General features: G+C 39.8%; 1 pseudogene; it reads right to left on the bottom strand.

Annotated features, from left to right (window-relative positions):
• Positions 1 to 504: 504 nt before the first annotated feature.
• On the bottom strand, positions 505 to 1,693 carry LOC100608925 (large ribosomal subunit protein uL3-like; annotated as a pseudogene).
• Between the last annotated feature and the right edge of the window lie 7,380 nt (positions 1,694 to 9,073).

The following is a 9,073-nucleotide window of genomic DNA, read 5'->3' on the forward strand; positions in this document are numbered from 1 at the left end:
TGAATAGTTAAAATACTAAACAGTAGAGGTAAAGGTTTTTTCTTTCAAGCTTTCAAAAATGTTATGTGAACATGAATCTTGTGCACTTAGATTCAAGAGAAAGAATGAAGATGTTGATTTGGAGGAAATCACACAATTCTTTTATATTTTCTACTAACACAAAGCTAAAACCTATATGCCTTCCTATTAAAATAACTTTATGGCAATGCTGAACATTTTTCAAATAATTAATAAATTATTTACTAACCTCATGAAGCAGTATTTTTTCCTCCATACATTTCTTTACCCTACAAATCACTAAAATATGCTTTTTATCTTTTTTCTCATGTCCTACAACAAACATAATGGCATATATTTTTTTCTTATGTAATACACTTAAGAACAATGATAAAAGACGCCTGACCAGGTATATTGTCCAGCTATTCTAAATTGAACAGACTGAGACTTGGAGCTGTCATCTAGCTAAGTGGTTTTTTTGTTTGTATGTTTGTTTTCAGTGGAAAATAACTTTTATTGAGATCCCACCAGCTGCAAAATCTGTTCCTGGCATTAAGCTCCTTCTTCCTTTGCAATTTGGCCTTTCTTGAGTGCTCCCACAAATGCTTTCTTCTCCTCCATGGTCTGGAAGCAGCCATGGCCAAACTTGGAGGTGGTGTCAATGAACTTAAGGTCAGTCTTCTCCAGAGCCTGTCATTTGGTCTGCACCAGCAAGGACTTGCGGAGGATGAGCACTCGTTTCTTGGTTACAACCACACAGCTTTCAGCATGACAAAGTCATTGGTCACTTCACCATAGTGGACAAAGCCACCCAGAGGGTTGATGCTCTTGACAGACAGGTCATAGTCAGTGGAGGCATTGTTCTTGATCAGTTTGCCACCCTTGATAAGGTAGCTCTGGCCGATCTTATAGATCTTCTTGTTGATCTTAGTGCAGTGATGGTACTCTTTCTGCCCAGTGCGTGCCCCAGAGAAGGCCACACGGTCAGGATGCCATGCCTCAATACAGGCCACCTTGCAGAGGCCTCAGCAGATCTTGCGGGACAGCTTCTTGGTGTGCCAATGACTGGTGACCCCTTTGTAGCCTTTGCTCTTTGTCACCCCAATGACATCAATCATCTCGTCCTGCCCAAACACCTGGTTCACAGGTACCTGCTGCTCAAGCCTCTCGCGGGCCCAGTCCAGCTTCTCAGCCACAGTGCCTCTGTTCACCTGGATCTCCATCACATGGGCCTTCTTATGGTGCAGAGGAAGCACAACATCTGGTTGTGGGTAATGATATGGATGACTTGGCATTACTTCTTCATGCTGCTGAAGTCCTTCTCCAGCTGCTTCTTGCCATCCTCATCCAGCCATTTGTTGCAGTACTTGGTGAAGGCCTTCTTCTTAGATTTATGCCAGTTCTTATAGAAATGCCTCTTGCACTCATCACTGATGTGCTCAGTGAAGACGGTCTTGAAGGTCCAGAGGTCTCGAGGGGTTCCCACATAGCCCACAATGCCCACGACCACCATGGTTATCTCCACAATGGTCACAGCCTCTACCACCTCCTTCTTGTTCACCTTGGATCCTGGCCTGTCGACTTCCCGCACGATGTGGGTCATGCCTGCCTTGTATCCCAGGAAGGCTATGAGGTGGACCGGCTTGGAAGGGTCCTCTTTAGGGAAGCTCTTCACCTTCCTGTGATGCCTCCTGCTGCACTTCTGAGGCAGGAAGCTGAGGGACCCATGTCTGGGACCACGTCTTGAGACAGAGTCTTGCTATGTTGCCCAGGCTGGAGAGCAGTGGCGTGATCTTGGCTCACTGCAACCTCTGCCTCACAAGTTCAAGTGATTCTCCTTCTTCAGCCTCCTGAGTAACTGGGACTACAGGCGCCTGCAACCACGCCTCGCTAATTTTTTTTATATTTTTAGTAGACAGGATTTCACCACGTTGGCCAGGCTGGTTTTGAACTCCTGACCTCAAGTGATCTGCCCACCTTGGCCTCCCAAAGCGCTAGGATTACAAGAGTGAGCCACTGCGCCCAGCCAGCCAAGTGGTTGTGTTACCTTCTGGGGATGTTCTGCAAATGTGCATTGTTTTACTTGTCTTGATTCTCTGCCTAGATGTTTATAAATAACCCAGGATCATTAAACCAAACACGATAAACAGACAAATGAATAATCAATAACAATATAGTATGATAGATAATGTAATAAAAGTGCTGTAAGATTAAACAATATTGTCACATCACATTGTGAGGGCAATCAGGGACTTGCTTGTGTACCATGTCCAATGAAGGAGATGCATATTAGTTTTCTGTTGCTGTATAGCAAATAACCACAAGCTTAGCAGCTTAAAACAATACCCACTTGTTGATTTCACAGTTTCTATGGGTCAGGCATCCAGGCCTGACTTAACTGGGTCCTCTGCTCAGGGTCTTAACCTAGATGTTGGCTGGGCTGCATTCTCATCAGGAGCTTGAGATGCTCTTCCGAGCTCATGTAGGTGTTGGCAGAATTCCATTTCTTGTAGCTGTAGGGTTGAGGTCCCCATTTTCTCGCAGGCTGTCAGCCAGGAGGTACTCTCAGTTCCTAGAGGCTGCCCACAGTTCTTTGCTACATAATCCTCTCATCGGGTGTCTCACAACATGGATGTTTACTTCTTCAAGGCCATTGGGAGTATTTATTTTACCAGTCTGTTAGAACAGAGTTTTATAAAACTTGATGTAACCACAGAGGTAACTCTCCCTTCACCTTGGCTTCCTACCAAGAAGGAAAGTGAAATGAAAATCAAAGTTTGGAAGATGGTAATAGTGGTGTCAGGAAGGAATACGGATGTAAAGAAAGAAATCAAGTTAAAAGATAATGGGATTTTACCAAAGAAAGGAGTTTTCCATTAGAAAGATCAAAAATAGAATAAAGAAAGCTAATCTATACATCAATAGAGTGAGAGACTTGTGTGAAGCAGACTTCTAAAAGCTTAGAAAAGAAAAAAATAATGAGAACTTGGGGGAAAATGTCCTTTATCTGAGGATTATTTTTCATTTTCTATAAAGTGGAAATTTTCTCCAGGCATTTATAGCTGTAAACATTATGGTTTTGTTTCAAAACCAAATTAGGAATAATATATTTCAATATTCATTCACTAAAAGTAAATTTAGATCTAACTTTACACATGATATTAAACATTATGTACATTTTTATTTTTCCAAAATAATGATAGCTACTTACCAAGTACCTACCATATACTATGCACTGAGCTTTGTAAACATTGCCTCAATTCTTACAGCCCTTAAAAATATTAATATACATATTTTACAGGTAAGAAAGTTGAGATGCCAGGATATAAGGTCAAACTCCACAGGAGCTCAATTACCATTGTATTCCAAGTGAGCTACACATCCAGGATTTGTACAACCTGGTCATATCAAGTGACTTGTCCACATTCTCCCATCTAATGAGAAGAGGAAGCTCAGGCTTTCTGGCTCCAAAGCCTTCTCTCTCTTTATACTGAACCAAAAAGTAAATTTCCATTGATTCAAAATTACAGGAAATTCTACACTTCTGATTTGAGCTGCGGTTTTGTAGAGTTACTTCTTTATTGGGTATTTATTAAGCCTTTACTATTTGCCAAACACAGTATTTGGTATTCCATGTGTTATTTCACTTAATCGTGACAGCTTTCTGATGTACTTACTATCATTACTTCCATTTCACATACAAGAAAACTGAGGTGACTTAGGTTTGTAAACGTGCTCATAATATTCAGGCAATAATTGGTAGATTCAAGATTGAACTCAGTTGTCCCTGACTCATTGTGCATAGCTAATCTGCGGAACCATGGGAGACAACACACACTGCTCAGTTGACTTCCCTACAACAGTTAATCTGAAATTATCCTCACATTTATCGCTTTCCTATTAAAAACTATCATGATACTTTGCAATGATTTATCATCACTCATCAGATTTTATCGTCACCTCCACACAAATCTGTGGTTGATTAAGTAACTAAATTTGGAAGACATTTCAGTGATGAAAAGTGCTAAGTGTTTCTATGAATAATAATTAGCATGGTACTTCAACTAAATTATGTATGTGAGTATTGGGAATCAATCAGCAGAGGCGGGTCAGATTTTGATGACCAGAACCAGATAAGATGGATTAGTTAGGGCAGCACAGATGACTAAAGCAGACATTGGCTGCAAAAAATGAATGAATAAATAAATAAATAAATAAATAAATAAATAAATAAATAAAAACATATTGAGCACCTAGCCTGTACTAAGCACCACGCAAGATCCTGAAAACACAACGCTGAATAAGACAGACACAATCTCTGCCCTCATGGATCTTACACTCTAGAACTTAGCATCATCAGAAGTCATCCCAGCTTAATGGGGTATGCTGCCATGGAACTCTTGTAATAGGCAATCAGACCAGCGGAATGCAAGTACATGGCCACGGTGCCTGTGATCCAGAGCCTGCCCTCAAGCCCCTGGGAGCATTGAGATGGGGCAAAGCAGGGTTGCTGTACTGGAAAGAACCACGACAAAGGCACATGGGAATATTTCAGGGATTCGGATACTGAAATAAGACAGTGACCTCCCTACAGGAAGTAGGCAAGAGTTTGATACTGCAAATAAATCAGGGCCTGATCATCAGGAAGGTTAAGGTAAGCTTGGTCTTCAGGACTAGGTTTATTTATTTATTTGTTTGTTTGTTTGTTTTGTTTACTTTTTTATTTATTTTTATTTTTTATTTTGAGACGGAGTCTCACTCTGTTGCCCAGGCTGGAGTCTAGTGGTGCGATCTCGACTCACTGCAACCACCGCCTTACGAGTTCAAGTAATTCTCCCTTCCTCAGCCTCCTGGGTAACTGGGATTACAGGTGCCTGCCAAAACGCCTGGCTAGTTTTTGTGTTTTTAGTAGAGCCGGGGTTTTGCCATGTTGGCCAGGCTGGTCTTGAACTCCTGATCTCAGGTGATCCACCCGCCTCAGCCTCCCAAAGTGCTGGGATTACAGTCATGAGTACCACGCCTGGCCAGGACTAGGTTTCTTAAAGCCCCATGCAGTCTACTAGAAACAGAAATGACCCCAGAGGCTGAGGGATGTGTTAGCCTGTGTTCTCCCATCCAGTAGCTTCTGCTATGGGAACTGGAGAGGGAGTCAGATCGGCCATCTCACTTTCCCAGGCTGCTTTCTCTCTGAGATGACTCACTACATCTGCATAGCCATACTGAGATCCTGCCACCACCTTACGTCCCCAACCAAAAGTTATCCAAACAATAGTCTCACATAGAACATTCACCCGTCCTTACCAAAAAGAGCTTTTTTTTTCTCTAAGCACAAATTAGACTGGTATTTCACAAGTTCTCTTGCCCAATAATTCTGTTTGGGAACAATTGCTGCCTTTTTTCCTGAAATCTCGACTCCCAATCTTTGCTTTAAGTAGTGAACTTGCTTTAAAAAATAAAACAATCCTGACAAAGTGCACACACAGCTGTGTGCTACCTTGGATTGCAGGGGGCCTTCATGACCTGCTCAGTTCTCTGACTTGCATTCTTATCAGGGAGTCAATTTCTTCAAAGGTCCAAATTCATTTCCTTCTATTTCTATGATTAATCCCTTTTATTCAGTAGAAGGCAATGGCTTTTTTTTTCTTTTGACATGCTTTCATTAGTTTTTCAGGACATAATCAGGGAGTCATTTTCCTTCAGTAATGCTATGTATATGCCTGTAGGCTATAATACCCTATGGTGAAAGGCACAAATTGCACATATTTGATCAAACAAATTAGAACTACTGTCTCTTGCAGAGAGATGTGATATTTTTCCAAAGGGTAAAATTTTAGAACAGGATGCCTCTGGTACCACCTACTGCAATTTTTTAAATGACATTTCTTCTCAAGATAGTAATTACAAACTCATTTGCATGTAAGCTTGGACCTGTACAATGCCAATGCTGCCAAATATTTAACAATAAGCATTTGTAAATATTTGAAGTTAAGCTGTGTATAAAAAGTAAATTACTTACCTGTGAGCATATGGTAAATATTCAAGAATCAAAATAGTCTACACAATTCCTAATGACTTAACCAATAGCTTACAAAGTTCTTTCAAGTGTTTCACAGTATTTTAACCTCAAAATAGAGTAGAGTTATTGATATAGTTTGAATGTTTGTCCCTTTCAAATCTCATATTGAAATGTAATCCCCCCGTGTTGGAAGTAGGGTCTGGAGGGAGGTGTTTGGGTCATGGGGGCGGATCCCTCATGAATAACTTGGTGTCCTCCCTGCAGTAATGAGTTCACATGAGATCTGATTGTTTAAACGAGCTGGCACCTCCCCTTCTCTTTCTTGTTCCCACTCTCACCGTGTGATACACTGGCTTCCCCTCACCTTCTGCCATGATTGTAAGCTTCCTGAGGCCCTCGTCAGAAGCAAATACCGGTACTTATAGATACAGATAAATTACTGTTATCCTGAGAGTGGTTGAGAAAGTTAAGGTAATTTAGGACAAAATCATGACCCAACGGACCCTGAAAATATTGAATCCTTTATAAGAATACTCAGATGATTACCTCTTTTCTAGGTTGAAAATTTTTATATCAAAATAGATGCTTAAGTATACCCAAATGTTACCTGCTTAATGATATTAAGAAGTAATATCTATCAAGCACTTAAACATACCAGGTACTACTGTTCCATGAGTTTTTACTCTGAATTATCCTGTTTAATCCTCAAGACATCCTTTAAGGCTGGGCACGTGGTGGCTTACACCTGTAATCCCAGCACTTTGGGAGGCCAAAGCAGGCAGATCATGAGGTCAGGGGTTTGAGACCAACCTGGCCAACATGGTGAAACGCTGTCTCTACTAAAAATACAAAAATTAGCTGGAGGTGGTGGCACATGCCTGTAATCCCAGCTACCCAGGAGGCTGAGGCAGGAGAATCACTTGAACCCGGAGGCGGAGGTTGCAGTGAGCCTAGACTGCCTAGACTGGGCCATTACACTCCAGTCTGGATGACAGAGCAATACTCCATCTCAAAAAAAAAAAAAAAAAATCTTTTAAGATAGGTACTGTTAGCCCAATTGTGTTTTAGTAGATAAGAAAATTAAGACACAGAGTAGTTAAGAACATTGTTGAAAGTCATATTGTTAATGAATGACATTGCCTGGACTTGATCCAGGATGTTATATATTGAGTAGATAACCAGGCATTTTTAAAGAATTAAAAGTGAAATTGCCCAAATGAATTAAAATACAAAAGAATATAAATTTCATAAAAAAAGAAACTTGTGTACATCTGAACTCAATACCTGAATAGGAGGAATTTAAGACTCTGGAAAGATAAAGACATATAGGTGGTTTCTAACAGGAGATTAAAGAATAGGCAGACAACGCTGCAAAAGGCTTTGCATAAACTATAGAGAAAATAAGTCTATAAATAGGTTCGTTTGTTATGTTTTTGAGTATGAATAATCAGGAGAACAACATTGCTGAATTCCTGTTAGAAATCACATATAGACAACCTAGGATGATGATGAATGACCATCAATGGAAGCCTCAGCTTTGCAATTCTGAACAATGATTTTTAAAAAATCATTATTCTCCCCTTCCCCCATATTTTCCTCTCCCCATCCCAAGCCTCTGATAATCACTTGCTTGATTGAATCTTTCTACAATCGATACATAAAGAAAAACATCACATTGTACTCCATAAATATATACAATTACTATTTGTCAATTTAAAATAAAGAATAAATAATTTTTAAAAAATTTAAAAATTATCTCTCACACACACATACATGTGCACACACACATAATGCAGTTTGCATTTTTATTCTAATTGCCAATATTCATAACTTGATCAATGGTCAAATACTTGTCCCTCCACCTCTTCTATTTTCTTTCTATTCCCTTATGTATTCATATCAGAATGAGACCTTGCAGCCATGAAAATCAGGTACATTAACTTTAGTACATTTCAACAAAAATACATCAAAAAACTTCTTTTAAGCAATGCCAGTATGCCATACTCACACAAAAAATAAATATATAATGAGAAACTTTATTATGTATTATTTACCAAAGGCCTCTATGTGCTGGGCCCTTTATAAGCATTATTTCTAATACTACATGTAACATACATGTTTATGCACTTTAACTTGAGGAAACTAAGAATCGAAGAAGTTAAAAAGACTTGACCAAGGTCCTAGAGCCAGAACTGTCTGAGTTAGAATTTAAACCCCTTTCGACTGACCCCAAAGACCCAACTCCTGCTGTGGTATGATTCTGTCTTGTCAGTGCATGAAACTCATCAGAACACAGCCACCATCTCTAGGGATTTTTATGACTAGAAAAAAAGTCACATAATAAAATGATTGAGGACACCAAGACAAATTTAGAATTGGAGAAAGAATAAAGATAAAAGGTATCATAGGCTACCCAAGATATATTAATCCATAAGAAAATTTTGTTAAACATATGTCACAAACAAGTTACATTAGGATATTATTTGAACACACATAGTAAACATAGACTAAAATGGCTATCCAGACCCTGAGAGGCACTAAATTGTTGTGGACACATTTTGAGAAATAGACCAGCCAATGCCTTCTTACTACATGCAAAGAACTTAGAACAGTGTCTGGCTTATAGCAAATGCTATATAAATGTTTGTTGTTGTTTAGCAACTTATTAAAATTGCCTCATTGTGACCTTCAGTAACAGATTCTTGTAGCCATCATTCTTTCTCTTCCTTGGCCACAGAGAGTGGAAAACTAACTCAAACAAGGCCAGTTGGATTTTCTCTATCAGAGGTTTATCTGGAGATTGTTCATTGTCTCTGTTAGCATCAAACTGAGTAGACAATTAGGGGACTGAGGCCATTTTCTACTATGTGTACAAGAACGTCAAACTGCTGAGAGAGAGGAAAATGAAGGAGCAGAGAAAGGGAGAGAGAGAGAGAGTATGTGAGAGCAGAAACACCATATGGGTCCAGAGGGAGAGAGACATACAGGGAGGCTGCAGTGGAGCAGGGCAACCTCCCACTTCTGCTTCCAGCTCTCTGTAAGTTCTGACTTCACTTCTCT

The sequence above is a fragment of the Pan troglodytes genome, chromosome 7, assembly GCF_028858775.2.
Source record: "Pan troglodytes isolate AG18354 chromosome 7, NHGRI_mPanTro3-v2.0_pri, whole genome shotgun sequence".
NCBI classification, from domain to species: Eukaryota; Metazoa; Chordata; class Mammalia; order Primates; family Hominidae; genus Pan; species Pan troglodytes.